Source organism: Triturus cristatus, chromosome 4_2 (assembly GCF_964204655.1).
Source record: "Triturus cristatus chromosome 4_2, aTriCri1.1, whole genome shotgun sequence".
In the NCBI taxonomy this organism is placed as follows: Eukaryota; Metazoa; Chordata; class Amphibia; order Caudata; family Salamandridae; genus Triturus; species Triturus cristatus.
Genome location: NC_140586.1, coordinates 931,258,317 through 931,278,316, shown reverse-complemented (window position 1 = coordinate 931,278,316; position 20,000 = coordinate 931,258,317). Strand labels below are relative to the sequence as shown.

At 46.0% G+C, this 20,000-nt stretch overlaps 15 non-coding genes across 15 annotated transcripts in view; 11 read left to right on the top strand and 4 right to left on the bottom strand.

Moving 5' to 3' along the window:
• Nucleotides 1–34, top strand: part of TRNAN-GUU (transfer RNA asparagine (anticodon GUU)) — a 74-nt gene extending 40 nt beyond the window's left edge. Inside the window, exon 1 of the tRNA in view lies at nt 1–34. This exon is cut by the window's left edge and continues 40 nt beyond it. This is a non-coding gene — a tRNA (tRNA-Asn).
• Nucleotides 35–277: 243 nt separating this feature from the next.
• Nucleotides 278–349, top strand: TRNAW-CCA (transfer RNA tryptophan (anticodon CCA)). The gene has a single exon. It is a non-coding gene; the product is annotated as a tRNA-Trp (tRNA).
• Nucleotides 350–1,639: 1,290 nt separating this feature from the next.
• TRNAN-GUU (transfer RNA asparagine (anticodon GUU)) lies at nt 1,640–1,713 on the top strand. The gene has a single exon. It is a non-coding gene; the product is annotated as a tRNA-Asn (tRNA).
• A 243-nt stretch (nt 1,714–1,956) lies between these two features.
• Nucleotides 1,957–2,028, top strand: TRNAW-CCA (transfer RNA tryptophan (anticodon CCA)). The gene has a single exon. It is a non-coding gene; the product is annotated as a tRNA-Trp (tRNA).
• A 71-nt stretch (nt 2,029–2,099) lies between these two features.
• Nucleotides 2,100–2,170, bottom strand: TRNAG-GCC (transfer RNA glycine (anticodon GCC)). Its single transcript has one exon. It is a non-coding gene; the product is annotated as a tRNA-Gly (tRNA).
• Nucleotides 2,171–14,621: 12,451 nt separating this feature from the next.
• TRNAN-GUU (transfer RNA asparagine (anticodon GUU)) lies at nt 14,622–14,695 on the top strand. Its single transcript has one exon. It is a non-coding gene; the product is annotated as a tRNA-Asn (tRNA).
• A 243-nt stretch (nt 14,696–14,938) lies between these two features.
• On the top strand, nt 14,939–15,010 carry TRNAW-CCA (transfer RNA tryptophan (anticodon CCA)). The gene has a single exon. It is a non-coding gene; the product is annotated as a tRNA-Trp (tRNA).
• Nucleotides 15,011–15,081: 71 nt separating this feature from the next.
• On the bottom strand, nt 15,082–15,152 carry TRNAG-GCC (transfer RNA glycine (anticodon GCC)). The gene has a single exon. It is a non-coding gene; the product is annotated as a tRNA-Gly (tRNA).
• A 1,166-nt stretch (nt 15,153–16,318) lies between these two features.
• Nucleotides 16,319–16,392, top strand: TRNAN-GUU (transfer RNA asparagine (anticodon GUU)). Its single transcript has one exon. It is a non-coding gene; the product is annotated as a tRNA-Asn (tRNA).
• Nucleotides 16,393–16,635: 243 nt separating this feature from the next.
• TRNAW-CCA (transfer RNA tryptophan (anticodon CCA)) lies at nt 16,636–16,707 on the top strand. The gene has a single exon. It is a non-coding gene; the product is annotated as a tRNA-Trp (tRNA).
• A 71-nt stretch (nt 16,708–16,778) lies between these two features.
• TRNAG-GCC (transfer RNA glycine (anticodon GCC)) lies at nt 16,779–16,849 on the bottom strand. The gene has a single exon. It is a non-coding gene; the product is annotated as a tRNA-Gly (tRNA).
• Nucleotides 16,850–18,003: 1,154 nt separating this feature from the next.
• Nucleotides 18,004–18,077, top strand: TRNAN-GUU (transfer RNA asparagine (anticodon GUU)). Its single transcript has one exon. It is a non-coding gene; the product is annotated as a tRNA-Asn (tRNA).
• Nucleotides 18,078–18,318: 241 nt separating this feature from the next.
• On the top strand, nt 18,319–18,390 carry TRNAW-CCA (transfer RNA tryptophan (anticodon CCA)). Its single transcript has one exon. It is a non-coding gene; the product is annotated as a tRNA-Trp (tRNA).
• Nucleotides 18,391–18,461: 71 nt separating this feature from the next.
• TRNAG-GCC (transfer RNA glycine (anticodon GCC)) lies at nt 18,462–18,532 on the bottom strand. The gene has a single exon. It is a non-coding gene; the product is annotated as a tRNA-Gly (tRNA).
• Nucleotides 18,533–19,698: 1,166 nt separating this feature from the next.
• Nucleotides 19,699–19,772, top strand: TRNAN-GUU (transfer RNA asparagine (anticodon GUU)). The gene has a single exon. It is a non-coding gene; the product is annotated as a tRNA-Asn (tRNA).
• Nucleotides 19,773–20,000: the final 228 nt, after the last annotated feature.

Here is a 20,000-nt window from a genome sequence, read left to right as displayed (position 1 = left end):
CGAAAGGTTGGTGGTTCAAGCCCACCCAGGGACGTTTCCTTTTGCATGCATGAAGCACTTTAATAAATCATAGTAATGTGCCTTTGGTCTAGAGCTCCTGCGTGAGACCCTTTCCCTGAACATTTCAATCCTCTGCGTTCTCTCTGCACCTGCACTCAATTTCATCAATAGGATGGAAAACAAAAAGCCAAACCTTGTAATACAACCCTAGGCATATAAGGAGGTGGGCAAAAATGAAAAGGCTCACAACATTTGCTGATGTGACTCCAAATGCAAGGACCTCGTGGCGCAACGGTAGCGCGTCTGACTCCAGATCAGAAGGTTGCGTGTTCAAATCACATCGGGGTCACTGATTCCCATTTTATGCCCCACTGAGTTCCCATATTTGATTTAGAAAGCAAAGTCAAAAGAACACAGCCTTGCATTGGCCGGGAATCGAACCCCCCGCGCGGCAGGCGAGAATTCTACCACTGAACCACCAATGCTTCACATGTGTAGCTTAGAGACAGAGCTCTGTCCAAGACAGTGATGAGGCGCACGCACTCAAATTGCACACCTATGAACAAAGTGTGTGCAACAGACATTGGAATGCCAACGTTTCACATGATGGCAAGAATCAGATGCAGGAGACTATAAGTATGAATGTTTTTGCATTTGCTGAGGTCACTGGCTTGGGACTAGTGTTGTGGTTATCAGGGCATGATGGCAGGCTGCTCCCGACAGAAGGGGCTCATAGAAGGCAGCCTCCAGATCACCAGCACTATTGTGTTTCAGATCATGTCACTGAACTCTCCTCCTTAAAAATCCTTCCCACTGTCTTTGCCAAATTCCCTGTCCTCCCCGAAATGCTGGGGTGAAACGGGCAGAGTTCTGCGCCCTGCGTCCCTAACGCGCTCCCAATGCGGCCTACAGCCCTGGTCGGGCACAGCCCTGGTCGGGCTTAGACCACTGGGGCCTCTGGAGAGCAAGACCTCCAGAAGCCTATGGTCAGGCCTATTGCACAGGCATTTTGTGCCTGGCCATTCCGGGATTGTTGTGTTTCAAGGCCCAGCCATCAATACTAATGTGATGGCTTTCCCTGAGAACCCTCATGTCCCTGTCCTCCCAAGAGCCCGAGCTTTTATGTAAAATAAGGTGTGCACCTTGGGCCTTCCCCTTTGCGCTCTCTGCCCCCTCTCTTTCTCCAAAGCTGAGCTCTGCAGGTAAATGTATCTATCTGAGTGAGGGGCTAGGGAGGGCCTTGCCCAGCAGTCTTACAAAGCAAGAGTTCAGAGAAAGCACCTGCTCTGGGAAGGAGACTCCGCTCACAGAGAAGACAAGTCTAACATGCCACAGTGAAGATTGGATGGGCAAGACACACGCCTGACAGGCTGGTAGAACACCACCAGAGGAGCAGATAGCTACGCTAAGAAGGCCACAGAAAAGTCATACATGTATCTCATACACTGGGACTGGTTGTAATACTGGCCCTAACACCATTAGATAGTAGTCTGCGCATCATAACACCCAACAGTGACAAGACACTAAGCAAATGGCAAATGCTGCGTAGGATAAAGACGCCTTATATAACACAAGCTCAAGGCAGGCGCGCACACATAAAGATATATGTTGAGTCTCAGGAGATGTGCTTTTGTCACTAGTCTCTGTGGCGCAATCGGTTAGCGCGTTCGGCTGTTAACCGAAAGGTTGGTGGTTCAAGCCCACCCAGGGACGTTTCCTTTTGCATGCATGAAGCACTTTAATTAATCATAGTAATGTGCCTTTGGTCTAGAGCTCCTGCGTGAGACCCTTTCCCTGAACATTTCAATCCTCTGCGTTCTCTCTGCACCTGCACTCAATTTCATCAATAGGATGGAAAACAAAAAGCCAAACCTTGTAATACAACCCTAGGCATATAAGGAGGTGGGCAAAAATGAAAAGGCTCACAACATTTGCTGATGTGACTCCAAAAGCAAGGACCTCGTGGCGCAACGGTAGCGCGTCTGACTCCAGATCAGAAGGTTGCGTGTTCAAATCATGTCGGGGTCACTGTTTCCCATTTTATGCCCCACTGAGTTCCCATATTTGATTTAGAAAGCAAAGTCAAAAGAACACAGCCTTGCATTGGCCGGGAATCGAACCCGGGCCTCCCGCGTGGCAGGCGAGAATTCTACCACTGAACCACCAATGCTTCACATGTGTAGCTTAGAGACAGAGCTCTGTCCAAGACAGTGATGAGGCGCACGCACTCAAATTGCACACCTATGAACAAAGTGTGTGCAACAGACATTGGAATGCCAACGTTTCACATGATGGCAAGAATCAGATGCAGGAGACTATAAGTATGAATGTTTTTGCATTTGCTGAGGTCACTGGCTTGGGACTAGTGTTGTGGTTATCAGGGCATGATGGCAGGCTGCTCCCGACAGAAGTGGCTCATAGAAGGCAGCCTCCAGATCACCAGCACTATTGTGTTTCAGATCATGTCACTGAACTCTCCTCCTTAAAAATCCTTCCCACTGTCTTTGCCAAATTCCCTGTCCTCCCCGAAATGCTGGGGTGAAACGGGCAGAGTTCTGCGCCCTGCGTCCCTTTGTGGAAATATGGATTTTTCTGGTCAGTTATGTCCCCTATCTTGGACCCCAACGGTTCTATGTGCATGTCACAAGTACATGTATGTTCCCTCCAGCTCCAGTTATAAAGACGCAAACACATGTGCATCCACCGTCAACATGTCCTCTGTCAGATCCGCCATGAATAGGCCGGATATTCCATTCCTAAGTATGAAAGGCTACCGGCTTTATATGGTTCACTTATGCCATTTTACAGTCCAGGCAAGTAGGCCCTGATTCTGTCATCAAACTCTTCTTGCCTTCTGCCTCTGAAAGCTCCAGTCTGAGCCTGCATCTGTGACCATGAACTTTGTCCCATTCTCTGCGCGGCTCACGAAGTCTGACATCAGCCTATTCTCTGCCAAGAACTGTATTTCACCTTCGAGTTATCTGCTTCCCCCTCAGCCGATGCATTCCTGCCTAGTAGTTTAAGTAAACATACTTCCAGTTACCAAGCAAAGGGCCCGGCTTCTCTGCCCTCATGCAAGTAATTCATAGTCCTGTTACTATGGAAGATTCCTGCCCTCGCATTTAGTGTAGACACCTAGACGCTTGTACACGCACGCACAGTCAGTATAGAACAGATTCTGTCCGAAAGTCCTTCTTTTATGGATAACATAGTTCTTTAAACATAGGATGTTAGATATGATTTGGGACTAGGTTGACTTGACCCCCCAGACTTCTTGTCTCCACATGTAGAGCTAAATGTCAAGTCCCCTTCACCCCCTAGTTACACGTCAATTACACGTCATACTGCTGCGCGCGCCTCTATGCCAAGTATTATCTTATAGATCCACCTATAGGTGACATCACAACCAATTATGTTTCTTTTTACTCCTTGTTCCACCCATTTTTTGTTACGCAGACAACTCGTCATTTTCCTTATCAATTATTACGCCTATTGCATTCGCTTCATTGTAATGTATGTATTATAAAAGTCATTTCATATCAATAATGTATGTACTTCACTTCCTGAACCTCCGGGGTGATGGAACTTGAAGCATCCGATTATAATCGATTATTGGAATAAAGCCCATTCCGAACCTCTAATACCACGGATTCTGCCTCTCATTTTATTGAGCTATTTTATTATGTTTCTGTATCAAATTCAGTCCCGGTAAAGGAAAATTATTTACCACATGAATGGCGCCCGAACAGGGACACTTTCTCATCTCACGCGCCGGCGGTGAGTTGCAGGCCCGGTCTCCTGCCACAGCTGGACGGACAATAACGCGTACCAGCAGGATTTCCTGTATCTCCCTCCGGTCAAGCGGGGGCGACTGAGACTGCGATCAACACCCAGACGAGGCGGTGAGAAGTGCGAAGTATCCCGACCAGAGCCTAGCTGAGAGAGCAAGATCCGAGGTACACAGAGACCCACCAGTCCGAAGTCAAGCCCAGTGTCCGACGAGTCGAGTCGAGTCCAGTCCGGTTCAAGTTCAAGTTACTGAGGCCTTCCGTTTCCGAAGCTACCCGGTGAGTACCATTGCTGGGGAGGCATTTCTGACGTGCACATAGGTTGTGCCGGTCAAGACGGGTTTGGGTACACAAATCCGGTCTGCACTGTTTTAGCAGTGTATCTGTACTGTTTAGCAGTATATCAAGTATTCCGAAGTATCTAGTTATTGTCAAGAATTAAGCTTGGTGATTAGTTATGCAGACGATCATCATTGTTGTTTCAGTTAAAGGTTTAATGTTAAATGTTTAATGTGTTTAAAAACGTCCTGTATATTGTGGTATGAATGATTGTTCATTATCGTGTTTATTGTATTAAGTCTGTTCAAATTCAAGTATCAGGTCAGTTGGTCAAAATCAAGTATAAGTTCAGTTCTCAATATGCCGCTCTTCTCGAAATTAAGACAGATCACTACTAGAAAAGGGGTTCTCGAAGAAGCCGTTCCTATTCCTCCTAGGGACACTCCAGGGCACTTTATGTATCACAAACATGGCTTAGACGCTATATTATTTCTTGATTTATGGGTAGACTACACCAAGGGATTACCAGAAAGTCAGAGGTGGCCCACAGCGGGAACCTGGGATGCAGAGTGCATCATGAAAGTTGAGGAAGAGTTATGGAAAAGGAAGGTCAGACAGTCACAGAAAGACGCCGTTGAGTTATGGCGTAAAGAATCTCATAGACGCACAGAAAAAGCACGTAGACAGGAAGAAAAGAATAAAGAAAGTTCAAATAAAGTTCGAGAGAATCTAATAATTGAGGAAGGTAGCCGAGTGAAATCAGAACAAGTAGACAGACAAAGAAATGCCCTTATGAATGGTATGTATCCCCTTCTGGCCGAAGGATTACCTAAGGCTACTCCAGAAATACCGAAAGACTTGCCACCCCCATTGTTCCCAATAAAGGTACATCCTAAGGGGCATCCTAGAACCGCAGAAGATGTTTTTCTTTCCTCATATTTAGATGACGCAGCTCCCGAATATGCTAATTCCGCCCCACATAGACCGCATACCAGGGAGGTTCAACGCCAAGATCCAGTGCCCGTATCCCTACAGCAGCAAATCGAGTCACAAGTTCCGGCAAGCACATCTGTTTCTGCATCCGCTCCTACAGCTACTTCTATAGCTATGTCCACACCCGTAGTTGCTGTGTCACGTTCGACGAATCCTTTCACGCCCGACACCCCAGATGGGGCCACGGGAGGTGCTAGCAACATTTTTTCTACGCCACCCAGAATAAATAAACTTACTTTTCAAGAGTCAGCACATCCACGTACACCGAAACTCATAAGTGCCCGTACGCTGAAGGAACTTCTTATAGATTGTAGATATGACCCTGTGCCCGGTAAAGAGGATGAAATGACCCTGGCATCATTGCGTATCAGACGAGCCGCAGTGTATTTAGGAAAGTTACCAGGAATGACTGAGCATCTAGATAAAATATATCATTTTGTCCAAACAGGGCGAGATCCAGAATGTATTAACAGAGCTATGGAATACCAGAAAGTAGAGATACAGGGGGAACTGTTACGTTTCCTCATAAACTGTGTGATCAGAAATCAAGACCGACCGGGGGTAGACCCGGAAGCAATGAAAATTCTTACAAGATGGAGCCAGAATATATCAGAAGGGAGACATGATAAACAAAATTGTATAATAGCCATGTGCCGAAAGATCCGTAAAGAAATAGAACGCCTACACGAAGAGAGATTAGAGGTAGACGAGTTCGAACAAAGCGAGGAAGAAGGGTCAGGACTGCCCACAGGACAGTCGGACACCATAGCCTATGTAGGTAGAGGAAGATCTTGTAATAGTAATAGATGTCTTACTGACTCGATACGTCCGATATGTCCAGATAATAACAGGAATTTCCAAATACCTATAATTAATATAAGGTCTAACGAGCACTCGTTCCAAACCGCCGACAAACTACTCCAAGAACGAAGGGGTTATCATTTTCTCGATTCTATGGATGAACAAGATTTAGCCAGGGCAGCTGTCCATTGGGTGGATAGTCCCGGAAAATATAGTGATGATACAGTAGTACGCACATTTTTGAATCTTACCCCAGATGAACAGAGGTTAGCTGGGATTTATATGATTCAACAACTCATTATACTATATCGGAGTCAGCATTCGGACCCTGGTCCCTTACCTGACATACTGACTGAATTACTTATGAATAAATGGAGAGGTTCAGGTACTAAATTAATTAAAGAAATTCTAGAATCAAGAAAGCAGTATATTCTTTTTGTATGTTCAGACCGTGTCTCATTGCCCGTCAAGAAAAGAACTACGTATCACATGGATAGACAGAATCCCTTACGAGAAGTACACCCAATAAAAGGCGAGGACAACGAGTTTAAGCGCGTATTTGTATATACGCCCATATCAAAAATAGAATTGTTACAAATGAAAAAAGTGGTACCCAGTCATGACAAAGATCCAGCGGGTTTTCACCGAGAAATTAAAGACATGTTACTCATGGGAGAGTATACCTATCCCGACATTATGACAATATTAAAGGTATTAATGCCTGCTGGTATTTATGAGAAACTCAAGGAAAAAGAGTGGGAGGTAGGAGACCAAAAGATAGAATGGTCAGTGTTAGAAGCAGAAGAAAAGGCCCGAACTGCAGGAGCAGGACTTGGGGATAAAACTAAAGCACTGCCAGGTTTATTAGTACAGGTACTGCCACGTTTATTAACTACGAAAAAGGAAGATTGGGGTACAATTTCAGCCTGTAAACAGAAGCAAGATGAAGACACTAGTGATTACTATGCCCGATTTGAAAAATGTTTTGGTATAAATAGTGGCATAAAAGCAAGTAGCGAATCATACCCACATCTGTTTGTAACAAAATTAGTAGAAAATGCCCTGCCACCAGTAAAGAATAGAGTATTAAAATTCGAGAGTACCTGGCAAGGTAACACTCCATCACAAATGTTACAAATGTTACAGTACCATCACAATAGAATAAGAGAGGAACAAGAACATGAACACAGACGCATGAAAGACACGAAAATGAAAATGCTAGTTTCCCAGACAGTTCCAGCTGAAGGACATAAAAAGGGTATGACACATTCCGATTCAGCAGGACCTGTAAAAGGGACATGCAATTATTGTAAAAAGCCAGGTCATTACGTACACGATTGTCCAGTTTTGAAACATAATATCAGCATAGGTAAAACACAAGAAAGATCACGGCCATTTAGACAAGAGCAGAATGAACAAGGAGCTCCGCAGCATGCCCAGGCCATGCCAGCCGCACAACAGCCAATACAGTTTGTGCCAGCTGCACCACCGTTGCCTGTTGCTGCCACACAGACAACAACACGACAAATGTATCAGACCGCACAGTATGAATATCCTGAGTATCAGCGTTACGCATGAACTAGCCTAGAGAGGGAAGTTGACTTACCCCTTATTGAAATCCCAGTAGACCAAGAAGGACCTTATGTACATAGTGAATTATTAGGCCAAGATAGAAAATTTCTACTCGATACAGGGGCAAGTCGAACGACCATAAAACGTAGTGAAGTTCCAGGGGCACCCCTCTCAGGCTCACAGAATATTTCCCTTGGTTTTTCAGGAAAACCTATTGTTAATGAAGTGTCACAACCTCTGCCACTTACGATAGGACCTCTGACCCGAACTACAGATTTATTGCTTACTAAATCATGTCCAGAAAACTTGCTAGGAATAAAAACGTTGAAAGCTCTAGGAGCCATAATATGTTGTTCTCCGGAAGGAGTAAGGTTGTTTTTACGTGATTTTAAAGGTCACTATGTGTCTAGAGACATGGATCCCCGACTACAGACTTTACCTACACATCTATGGGCACAAGGCCCTACTGATGTTGGACGCATGAATATTACACCATATCAAGTCACATTAAAGGCAGGAGTGGTGCTACCACGAATGCGACAATACAAGTTACCACCAGATGCTGTAGTGGCTTTACTACAAATCATTGACGAGCTCATTGCCCAAGGAGTAGTCGTGGAAACGGACTCCAATGTATGTAATTCGCCGATAATTCCGATTCTTAAACGAACAGATCCTAAGGCCCCGCCAGTCTATCGATTGGTTATTGATCTGCGCGAGGTAAACAAATGCATTGTGCCACAATTCCCTGTGGTCCCAGATATCTCGTCATTACTGACAGCTATTGATTCCGAAGCGACATTCTTTACTGTAATCGATCTCAAGAATGCCTTTTTCAGCGTCCCAATAGATCCGGAAAGCCAATATTTATTCGGATTTAGTTTAAATGGACGTAGCTTTAAATTCTCACGCGCACCTCAAGGATTTACAGAAAGCCCCAGCATCTATAGCCAAGCACTGAAACGAGAACTAGATAGTATCCACATGCCAGTTAACACTGCTCTGCTCCAATACGTCGATGATTTGCTGATCACCGCAAGAAGCGAACCAGAATGTGAAAAAGCGTCACTGACGGTTTTAAAATTTCTAGCCGAAAAGGGACACAAGGTGTCCCCTTCTAAGCTGCAATTCTGTGTCCAGCGAGTTGTTTATCTTGGACACTCGCTGTCCAAGGAGGGAAGGCAGCTTACACCAGACCGCATTCAGTTAATAGCTAACGTGCCAATACCCAAGACACAAAAGGAGGTGCGGGCTTTCATAGGCCTCACTTCATACTGTAGACCGTGGATCCCGCAATATGCATTTCTAGCAAAACCACTCATCCAGTTGACAACCCAGGAGGCAGCCACGTCGACTGTTCTCCCTTGGACTCAGGAACATACACAAGCTTTTGAAAGCCTAAAGAAAGCTTTATGTCAAGCACCTGTTTTAGCAACGCCATGTTACAGAAAACAGTTTACACTCTTTGTTACAGAACGCGAAGGTACTGCTTTGTCAGTACTCACACAGGAACAAGCAGGAGCACACAAACCATGTGCTTATTTTTCTAGTACATTAGATCCCGTAGCTCAGGCTTTGCCTGCATGCCTAAAATCAGTAGCAGCGACAGCTTTAGCAATTAGACAAAGCGATGCCATAGTGTTAGGACATCCATTGACAGTTCAAGTACCACACACAGTAGAAGTCCTTGTGAATAGAACGCAAACACAACACTTGACTATAGCACGACTTACAGGGTATGAACTTACATTGTTTCAGCCACATATAGAAATCAGACGCTGTAACACATTGAATCCTGCCACACTTTTGCCAGTAACCGGAACAGACCCACTAGCTCATGACTGTATTGAAGTTATTACTATAACGACAAAACCCAGACAAGACTTGACAGATGTCCCATTGTCAGATCCAGACCTGACGTTGTATGTAGATGGTTCATGTATGAGAACAAATACAGGAGAGTTAGTGGCTGCTTATGCAGTCACAACAGATACAGAAGTCATTGAAACTAATCGTATTAATACTTTGTCAGCTCAAGCCGCAGAGCTCATCGCTCTGACACAAGCCTGTATTCAAGCCACAAGTAAAAAAGTCAACATATACACTGATTCACGTTATGCATTCGGAGTTGTACATGACTTCGGCGTGCTGTGGCGAGAGAGAGGTTATTTAACTTCCCACGGTGCCCACATTCAGCACGGACCTCTCATTCATGCCTTATTAGATGCAATACATCTACCTACTACAATATCAATTATGAAATGTAAGGCTCATACGAAGGTTACTGATATCATTTCTCAAGGCAATGATCTAGCCGACAGAACAGCTAAACAGACTGCTCAAACTCAGACTCCCGACATGACAAAGACAATAGTCCCGATACCGACACATTGTATGACAGTTAAAGATCCTACTCTTGACGTAATTGACATACAGACACATGCTACACAAGACGAAATAAAGAAATGGACTGAATTAGGAGGGATCCAAACGGACCAGGGATGGATGATGAAGGAAAAGTCTGTGTGGTTCCTTCCTGATTCAATGGTCCAAGTTATAATTAACACTACACATAGTCCAGCACATCTCGGAGAAAAAGCTATGCTAGACAGCATTCAACACATTTGGTTCAATAAACATTTACGAGCAGCAGCAAAGCAAAAAGTCCGTACCTGTATGATCTGTTGTCAGTTTAACCCAGGAAAAAGCGTTCCCGTAGAACAGGGTGGATTTCATCCTCCTGATCACCCTTTTGAAGTGCTCCAGATGGATTATATCCAGATGGAACGATGTCGAGGATTCAAATACGTTCTCGTAGTTGTTTGTGCTCTTTCCCGTTGGACGGAGGCATACCCGGTTTCAGATTACACTGCCCCGACCACTGCCAAACAGTTAGTTCGAGAATTCTTCCCACGATACGGTTTACCACGTGTTGTCTACTCAGATAACGGCCAGCCGTTCTCATCCGAATTAATGAAACATGTCTCACTTCTGTTAGGATATCAGTGGAAATTCCACTGTGTCCGACACCCCGAGGCAGCAGGTCTCGTAGAAAGACATAACCAGATACTGAAAATCAGATTGTCCAAAATATGCAGAGAGAAAGGTGTCGACTGGGTAGTAGCATTACCAGTTGCACTCTTTTACATGAGAATGGTAGCACACTCTCGAACAGGGCTATCCCCGTATGAGGTGATCTTCGGCAGACCACCAAATATGTGGGGGACGCCCATACCACGCAAAATAACTGATGTTGACTGTAATATGCTGACAGATTATTTGGCTTCCTTGATGTCTGCACTACAATCTTGTCGTTCACAGGTAGCTGCAGCCTTTCCCGACAACACTGAGGTGAAACCCCATGACGTAGTTCCGGGTGATATTGTATTTGTGAGAAATTTCGACCGAAAGACTCAGCTGGAGCCCAGGTGGAAGACACCCAAGTTGGTTCTGCTAACCACAAGGACAGCCGTGAAGATCGAGGGCCGCAAGGGCTGGATTCATTCAAGTCATATCAAGAAATTTCATGGACAATACTCGGATATAGACATTGTGCCCTGCACTCCCTCACAGACTGATTCAAAACTTCCTTTGGTTGAAAAGACTGAAACAGAACTTTACAAAGTTAAGTTGAGGCCTAGAACGTCAGACGGTTTGATTGTTTAAGTCCTCTCCTAGGTGAAGCGGTTGAATCTGTCCCTGACATGTATCCTCTAGACCTGAATCATGGACAGTCGCGAAAAATGACGAAACGACAGGCGTATTGTAAATCACTGCGTAGCCATTGTATAGTGACATTATTAATTTTGTTTTCCTTAAGTCTTTTAATAATTATTACAAGTATGTTGTTGCACATATATTACCCTATTGCCAGAAATGTTCACAATGTTATTTCAGAACATTCTTTTAGTGACTTACCTCCGCATGAATTGTCTTATAGACTTGCGCTGCGCAATAATACTTTCATTAGTATGTTACATCATTCCCATCAGACTAGTAATGCCACTAATTGTTGGGTGTGTGGCCGGCTCCCTCCCTATCAGAATTATGAAGGAGTCCTGCCATTCTTTCCACATCCATTTACACATAACGGCTCCTGTGGAGCATGGTTTAGTTTAATAAATTCCATAAACTCAGACACAGCAGTTTACCAAGATCAGTGGGTATGGGGAAACCTGAACCTAGTTTTACTCAAGGTCTGCTATCCTGACAAGGAGGGTCGCCCCAAAAGAACAGGAACTGATCTAGAAAATGAAGTATATGGATTAGGTAATTTTACACCTAATCTCATGATTCTAAATGTCGTATCCGAAGTTGAACTAGTCTTACCCACCATGTCAGTATTCCCAGCGAAGGGTGAATTGTGTGTAAGAAAGGTTGGTTCCATACATATGGGCCATAGTAAGTGTACTACTACAGTAGAATTCAGTGATCAAGGCAAATCTTCATTCAGAGCTTATCGCCACTCCTACTTTATATGTGGTCAGACTGCATATATGCGTCTACCTCTAGATTGGGATGGTACCTGCTACATTGCATTCCTTTTGCCACCTGTTTTCCTAGCTCCTCCTGATTATTATAGAAATATTCATTTAGTACACAATAGAGAGCGGAGAGATCTCCCAATTGTCGATTATACTGAGACGGCATGGGACAAGTATGTAGATTTCAATAAAGGCATCTTTCCCTATATAGGTACAGTTACCAATAGTAAGCTGATACGTAGATTAACTAGAACCCTTGAAGCAGTAGTGAATGAAACTATTTCCGCCTTAGGCAATTTAACAGAAGAGCAGTCTGCTATGCGGATTGTTGTGCTTCAAAATCGTCTTGTCCTTGACGTCATCTTGGCTGATAGAGGCGGAGCTTGTAGGGTCATCGGATCCAGCTGCTGCGTATTCATACCAGAGAATTCGCCATCTGTATATAAAGCTATAACTCGCCTTCACAAGATTGTAAGCCAGATACACCAGAACCCAGGCACTTGGACTTGGTCCAGTTGGTTTTGGAGTGTGATATCAGCCTGGGGATGGAGAGTTCTATCCTTCCTAGGTATTGGCCTTCTCATACTATTCAGTTGCTGTATATGTCTACAATGTGGACCAGCGATTTGTGGTCTGTGTGCCACATCGTGTATTCCACCACCAAGATTTCATTCAAGATCCCGGAAGAAGAAAGAAGAACAAATGATGCTATATGAACAGATCAATGGATTAATGAAGATTGATATCTCTTAACGGGCAAGTAGGGGACAAGGAGGGAATGTGGAAATATGGATTTTTCTGGTCAGTTATGTCCCCTATCTTGGACCCCAACGGTTCTATGTGCATGTCACAAGTACATGTATGTTCCCTCCAGCTCCAGTTATAAAGACGCAAACACATGTGCGTCCACCGTCAACATGTCCTCTGTCAGATCCGCCATGAATAGGCCGGATATTCCATTCCTAAGTATGAAAGGCTACCGGCTTTATATGGTTCACTTATGCCATTTTACAGTCCAGGCAAGTAGGCCCTGATTCTGTCATCAAACTCTTCTTGCCTTCTGCCTCTGAAAGCTCCAGTCTGAGCCTGCATCTGTGACCATGAACTTTGTCCCATTCTCTGCGCGGCTCACGAAGTCTGACATCAGCCTATTCTCTGCCAAGAACTGTATTTCACCTTCGAGTTATCTGCTTCCCCCTCAGCCGATGCATTCCTGCCTAGTAGTTTAAGTAAACATACTTCCAGTTACCAAGCAAAGGGCCCGGCTTCTCTGCCCTCATGCAAGTAATTCATAGTCCTGTTACTATGGAAGATTCCTGCCCTCGCATTTAGTGTAGACACCTAGACGCTTGTACACGCACGCACAGTCAGTATAGAACAGATTCTGTCCGAAAGTCCTTCTTTTATGGATAACATAGTTCTTTAAACATAGGATGTTAGATATGATTTGGGACTAGGTTGACTTGACCCCCCAGACTTCTTGTCTCCACATGTAGAGCTAAATGTCAAGTCCCCTTCACCCCCTAGTTACACGTCAATTACACGTCATACTGCTGCGCGCGCCTCTATGCCAAGTATTATCTTATAGATCCACCTATAGGTGACATCACAACCAATTATGTTTCTTTTTACTCCTTGTTCCACCCATTTTTTGTTACGCAGACAACTCGTCATTTTCCTTATCAATTATTACGCCTATTGCATTCGCTTCATTGTAATGTATGTATTATAAAAGTCATTTCATATCAATAATGTATGTACTTCACTTCCTGAACCTCCGGGGTGATGGAACTTGAAGCATCCGATTATAATCGATTATTGGAATAAAGCCCATTCCGAACCTCTAATACCACGGATTCTGCCTCTCATTTTATTGAGCTATTTTATTATGTTTCTGTATCAAATTCAGTCCCGGTAAAGGAAAATTATTTACCACACCTTTATGCGCCCCTAACGCGCTCCCAACGCGGCCTACAGCCCTGGTCGGGCACAGCCCTGGTCGGGCTTAGACCACTGGGGCCTCTGGAGAGCAAGACCTCCAGAAGCCTATGGTCAGGCCTATTGCACAGGCATTTTGTGCCTGGCCATTCCGGGATTGTTGTGTTTCAAGGCCCAGCCATCAATACTAATGTGATGGCTTTCCCTGAGAACCCTCATGTCCCTGTCCTCCCAAGAGCCCGAGCTTTTATGTAAAATAAGGTGTGCACCTTGGGCCTTCCCCTTTGCGCTCTCTGCCCCCTCTCTTTCTCCAAAGCTGAGCTCTGCAGGTAAATGTATCTATCTGAGTGAGGGGCTAGGGAGGGCCTTGCCCAGCAGTCTTACAAAGCAAGAGTTCAGAGAAAGCACCTTCTCTGGGAAGGAGACTCCGCTCACAGAGAAGACAAGTCTAACATGCCACAGTGAAGATTGGATGGGCAAGACACACGCCTGACAGGCTGGTAGAACACCACCAGAGGAGCAGATAGCTACGCTAAGAAGGCCACAGAAAAGTCATACATGTATCTCATACACTGGGACTGGTTGTAATACTGGCCCTAACACCATTAGATAGTAGTCTGCGCATCATAACAACCAACAGTGACAAGACACTAAGCAAATGGCAAATGCTGCGTAGGATAAAGACGCCTTATATAACACAAGCTCAAGGCAGGCGCGCACACATAAAGATATATGTTGGGTCTCAGGAGATGTGCTTTTGTCATTAGTCTCTGTGGTGCAATCGGTTACCGCGTTCGGCTGTTAACCGAAAGGTTGGTGGTTCAAGCCCACCCAGGGACGTTTCCTTTTGCATGCATGAAGCACTTTAATAAATCATAGTAATGTGCCTTTGGTCTAAAGCTCCTGCGTGAGACCCTTTCCCTGAACATTTCAATCCTCTGCGTTCTCTCTGCACCTGCACTCAATTTCATCAATAGGATGGAAAACAAAAAGCCAAACCTTGTAATACAACCCTAGGCATATAAGGAGGTGGGCAAAAATGAAAAGGCTCACAACATTTGCTGATGTGACTCCAAAAGCAAGGACCTCGTGGCGCAACGGTAGCGCGTCTGACTCCAGATCAGAAGGTTGCGTGTTCAAATCATGTCGGGGTCACTGTTTCCCATTTTATGCCCCACTGAGTTCCCATATTTGATTTAGAAAGCAAAGTCAAAAGAACACAGCCTTGCATTGCCCGGGAATCGAACCCAGGCCTCCCGCGTGGCAGGCAAGAATTCTACCACTGAACCACCAATGCTTCACATGTGTAGCTTAGAGACAGAGCTCTGTCCAAGACAGTGATGAGGCGCACGCACTCAAATTGCACACCTATGAACAAAGTGTGTGCAACAGACATTGGAATGCCAACGTTTCACATGATGGCAAGAATCAGATGCAGGAGACTATAAGTATGAATGTTTTTGCATTTGCTGAGGTCACTGGCTTGGGACTAGTGTTGTGGTTATCAGGGCATGATGGCAGGCTGCTCCCGACAGAAGTGGCTCATAGAAGGCAGCCTCCAGATCACCAGCACTATTGTGTTTCAGATCATGTCACTGAACTCTCCTCCTTAAAAATCCTTCCCACTGTCTTTGCCAAATTCCCTGTCCTCCCCGAAATGCTGGGGTGAAACGGGCAGAGTTCTGCGCCCTGCGTCCCTTTATGCGCCCCTAACGCGCTCCCAACGCGGCCTACAGCCCTGGTCGGGCACAGCCCTGGTCGGGCTTAGACCACTGGGGCCTCTGGAGAGCAAGACCTCCAGAAGCCTATGGTCAGGCCTATTGCACAGGCATTTTGTGCCTGGCCATTCCGGGATTGTTGTGTTTCAAGGCCCAGCCATCAATACTAATGTGATGGCTTTCCCTGAGAACCCTCATGTCCCTGTCCTCCCAAGAGCCCGAGCTTTTATGTAAAATAAGGTGTGCACCTTGGGCCTTCCCCTTTGCGCTCTCTGCCCCCTCTCTTTCTCCAAAGCTGAGCTCTGCAGGTAAATGTATCTATCTGAGTGAGGGGCTAGGGAGGGCCTTGCCCAGCAGTCTTACAAAGCAAGAGTTCAGAGAAAGCACCTGCTCTGGGAAGGAGACTCCGCTCACAGAGAAGACAAGTCTAACATGCCACAGTGAAGATTGGATGGGCAAGACACACGCCTGACAGGCTGGTAGAACACCACCAGAGGAGCAGATAGCTACGCTAAGAAGGCCACAGAAAAGTCATACATGTATCTCATACACTGGGACTGGTTGTAATACTGGCCCTAACACCATTAGATAGTAGTCTGCGCATCATAACAACCAACAGTGACAAGACACTAAGCAAATGGCAAATGCTGCGTAGGATAAAGACGCCTTATATAACACAAGCTCAAGGCAGGCGCGCACACATAAAGATATATGTTGGGTCTCAGGAGATGTGCTTTTGTCATTAGTCTCTGTGGCGCAATCGGTTAGCGCGTTCGGCTGTTAACCGAAAGGTTGGTGGTTCAAGCCCACCCAGGGACGTTTCCTTTTGCATGCATGAAGCACTTTAATAAATCATAGTAATGTGCCTTTGGTCTAAAGCTCCTGCGTGAGACCCTTTCCCTGAACATTTCAATCCTCTGCGTTCTCTCTGCACCTGCACTCAATTTCATCAATAGGATGGAAAACAAAAAGCCAAACCTTGTAATACAACCCTAGGCATATAAGGAGGTGGGCAAAAATGAAAAGGCTCACAACATTTGCTGATGTGACTCCAAATGTAAGGACCTCGTGGCGCAACGGTAGCGCGTCTGACTCCAGATCAGAAGGTTGCGTGTTTAAATCACGTCGGGGTCACTGTTTCCCATTTTATGCCCCACTGAGTTCCCATATTTGATTTAGAAAGCAAAGTCAAAAGAACACAGCCTTGCATTGGCCGGGAATCGAACCCGGGCCTCCCGCGTGGCAGGCGAGAATTCTACCACTGAACAACCAATGCTTCACATTTGTAGCTTAGAGACAGAGCTCTATCCAAGACAGTGATGAGGCGCACGCACTCAAATTGCACACCTATGAACAAAGTGTGTGCAACAGACATTGGAATGCCAACGTTTCACATGATGGCAAGAATCAGATGCAGGAGACTATAAGTATGAATGTTTTTGCATTTGCTGAGGTCACTGGCTTGGGACTAGTGTTGTGGTTATAAGGGCATGATGGCAGGCTGCTCCCGACAGAAGGGGCTCATAGAAGGCAGCCTCCAGATCACCAGCACTATTGTGTTTCAGATCATGTCACTGAACTCTCCTCCTTAAAAATCCTTCCCACTGTCTTTGCCAAATTCCCTGTCCTCCCCGAAATGCTGGGGTGAAACGGGCAGAGTTCTGCGCCCTGCGTCCCTAACGCGCTCCCAACGCGGCCTACAGCCCTGGTCGGGCACAGCCCTGGTCGGGCTTAGACCACTGGGGCCTCTGGAGAGCAAGACCTCCAGAAGCCTATGGTCAGGCCTATTGCACAGGCATTTTGTGCCTGGCCATTCCGGGATTGTTGTGTTTCAAGGCCCAGCCATCAATACTAATGTGATGGCTTTCCCTGAGAACCCTCATGTCCCTGTCCTCCCAAGAGCCCGAGCTTTTATGTAAAATAAGGTGTGCACCTTGGGCCTTCCCCTTTGCGCTCTCTGCCCCCTCTCTTTCTCCAAAGCTGAGCTCTGCAGGTAAATGTATCTATCTGAGTGAGGGGCTAGGGAGGGCCTTGCCCAGCAGTCTTACAAAGCAAGAGTTCAGAGAAAGCACCTGCTCTGGGAAGGAGACTCCGCTCACAGAGAAGACAAGTCTAACATGCCACAGTGAAGATTGGATGGGCAAGACACACGCCTGACAGGCTGGTAGAACACCACCAGAGGAGCAGATAGCTACGCTAAGAAGGCCACAGAAAAGTCATACATGTATCTCATACACTGGGACTGGTTGTAATACTGGCCCTAACACCATTAGATAGTAGTCTGCGCATCATAACACCCAACAGTGACAAGACACTAAGCAAATGGCAAATGCTGCGTAGGATAAAGACGCCTTATATAACACAAGCTCAGGGCAGGCGCGCACACATAAAGATATATGTTGAGTCTCAGGAGATGTGCTTTTGTCACTAGTCTCTGTGGCGCAATCGGTTAGCGCGTTCGGCTGTTAACCGAAAGGTTGGTGGTTCAAGCCCACCCAGGGACGGTTCCTTTTGCATGCATGAAGCACTTTAATAAATCATAGTAATGTGCCTTTGGTCTAGAGCTCCTGCGAGACCCTTTCCCTGAACATTTCAATCCTCTGCGTTCTCTCTGCACCTGCACTCAATTTCATCAATAGGATGGAAAACAAAAAGCCAAACCTTGTAATACAACCCTAGGCATATAAGGAGGTGGGCAAAACTGAAAAGGCTCACAACATTTGCTGATGTGACTCCAAATGCAAGGACCTCGTGGCGCAACGGTAGCGCGTCTGACTCCAGATCAGAAGGTTGCGTGTTCAAATCACATCGGGGTCACTGTTTCCCATTTTATGCCCCACTGAGTTCCCATATTTGATTTAGAAAGCAAAGTCAAAAGAACACAGCCTTGCATTGGCCGGGAATCGAACCCGGGCATCCCGCGTGGCAGGCGAGAATTCTACCACTGAACCACCAATGCTTCACATGTGTAGCTTAGAGACAGAGCTCTGTCCAAGACAGTGATGAGGCGCACGCACTCAAATTGCACACCTATGAACAAAGTGTGTGCAACAGACATTGGAATGCCAACGTTTCACATGATGGCAAGAATCAGATGCAGGAGACTATAAGTATGAATGTTTTTGCATTTGCTGAGGTCACTGGCTTGGGACTAGTGTTGTGGTTATCAGGGCATGATGGCAGGCTGCTCCCGACAGAAGGGGCTCATAGAAGGCAGCCTCCAGATCACCAGCACTATTGTGTTTCAGATCATGTCACTGAACTCTCCTCCTTAAAAATCCTTCCCACTGTCTTTGCCAAATTCCCTGTCCTCCCCGAAATGCTGGGGTGAAACGGGCAGAGTTCTGCGCCCTGCGTCCCTTTATGCGTCCCTAACGCGCTCCCAACGCGGCCTACAGCCCTGGTCGGGCACAGCCCTGGTCGGGCTTAGACCACTGGGGCCTCTGGAGAGCAAGACCTCCAGAAGCCTATGGTCAGGCCTATTGCACAGGCATTTTGTGCCTGGCCATTCCGGGATTGTTGTGTTTCAAGGCCCAGCCATCAATACTAATGTGATGGCTTTCCCTGAGAACCCTCATGTCCCTGTCCTCCCAAGAGCCCGAGCTTTTATGTAAAATAAGGTGTGCACCTTGGGCCTTCCCCTTTGCGCTCTCTGCCCCCTCTCTTTCTCCAAAGCTGAGCTCTGCAGGCAAATATATCTATCTGAGTGAGGGGCTAGGGAGGGCCTTGCCCAGCAGTCTTACAAAGCAAGAGTTCAGAGAAAGCACCTGCTCTGGGAAGGAGACTCTGCTCACAGAGAAGACAAGTCTAACATGCCACAGTGAAGATTGGATGGGCAAGACACACGCCTGACAGGCTGGTAGAACACCACCAGAGGAGCAGATAGCTACGCTAAGAAGGCCACAGAAAAGTCATACATGTATCTAATACACTGGGACTGGTTGTAATACTGGCCCTAACACCATTAGACAGTAGTCTGCGCATCATAACACCCAACAGTGACAAGACACTAAGCAAATGGCAAATGCTACGTAGGATAAAGACGCCTTATATAACACAAGCTCAAGGCAGGCGCGCACACATAAAGATATATGTTGAGTCTCAGGAGATGTGCTTTTGTCTCTAGTCTCTTTGGCGCAATCGGTTAGCGCGTTCGGCTGTTAACCGAAAGGTTGGTGGTTCAAGCCCACCCAGGGACGTTTCCTTTTGCATGCATGAAGCACTTTAATAAATCATAGTAATGTGCCTTTGGTCTAGAGCTCCTGCGTGAGACCCTTTCCCTGAACATTTCAATCCTCTGCGTTCTCTCTGCACCTGCACTCAATTTCATCAATAGGATGGAAAACAAAAAGCCAAACCTTGTAATACAACCCTAGGCATATAAGGAGGTGGGCAAAAATGAAAAGGCTCACAACATTTGCTGATGT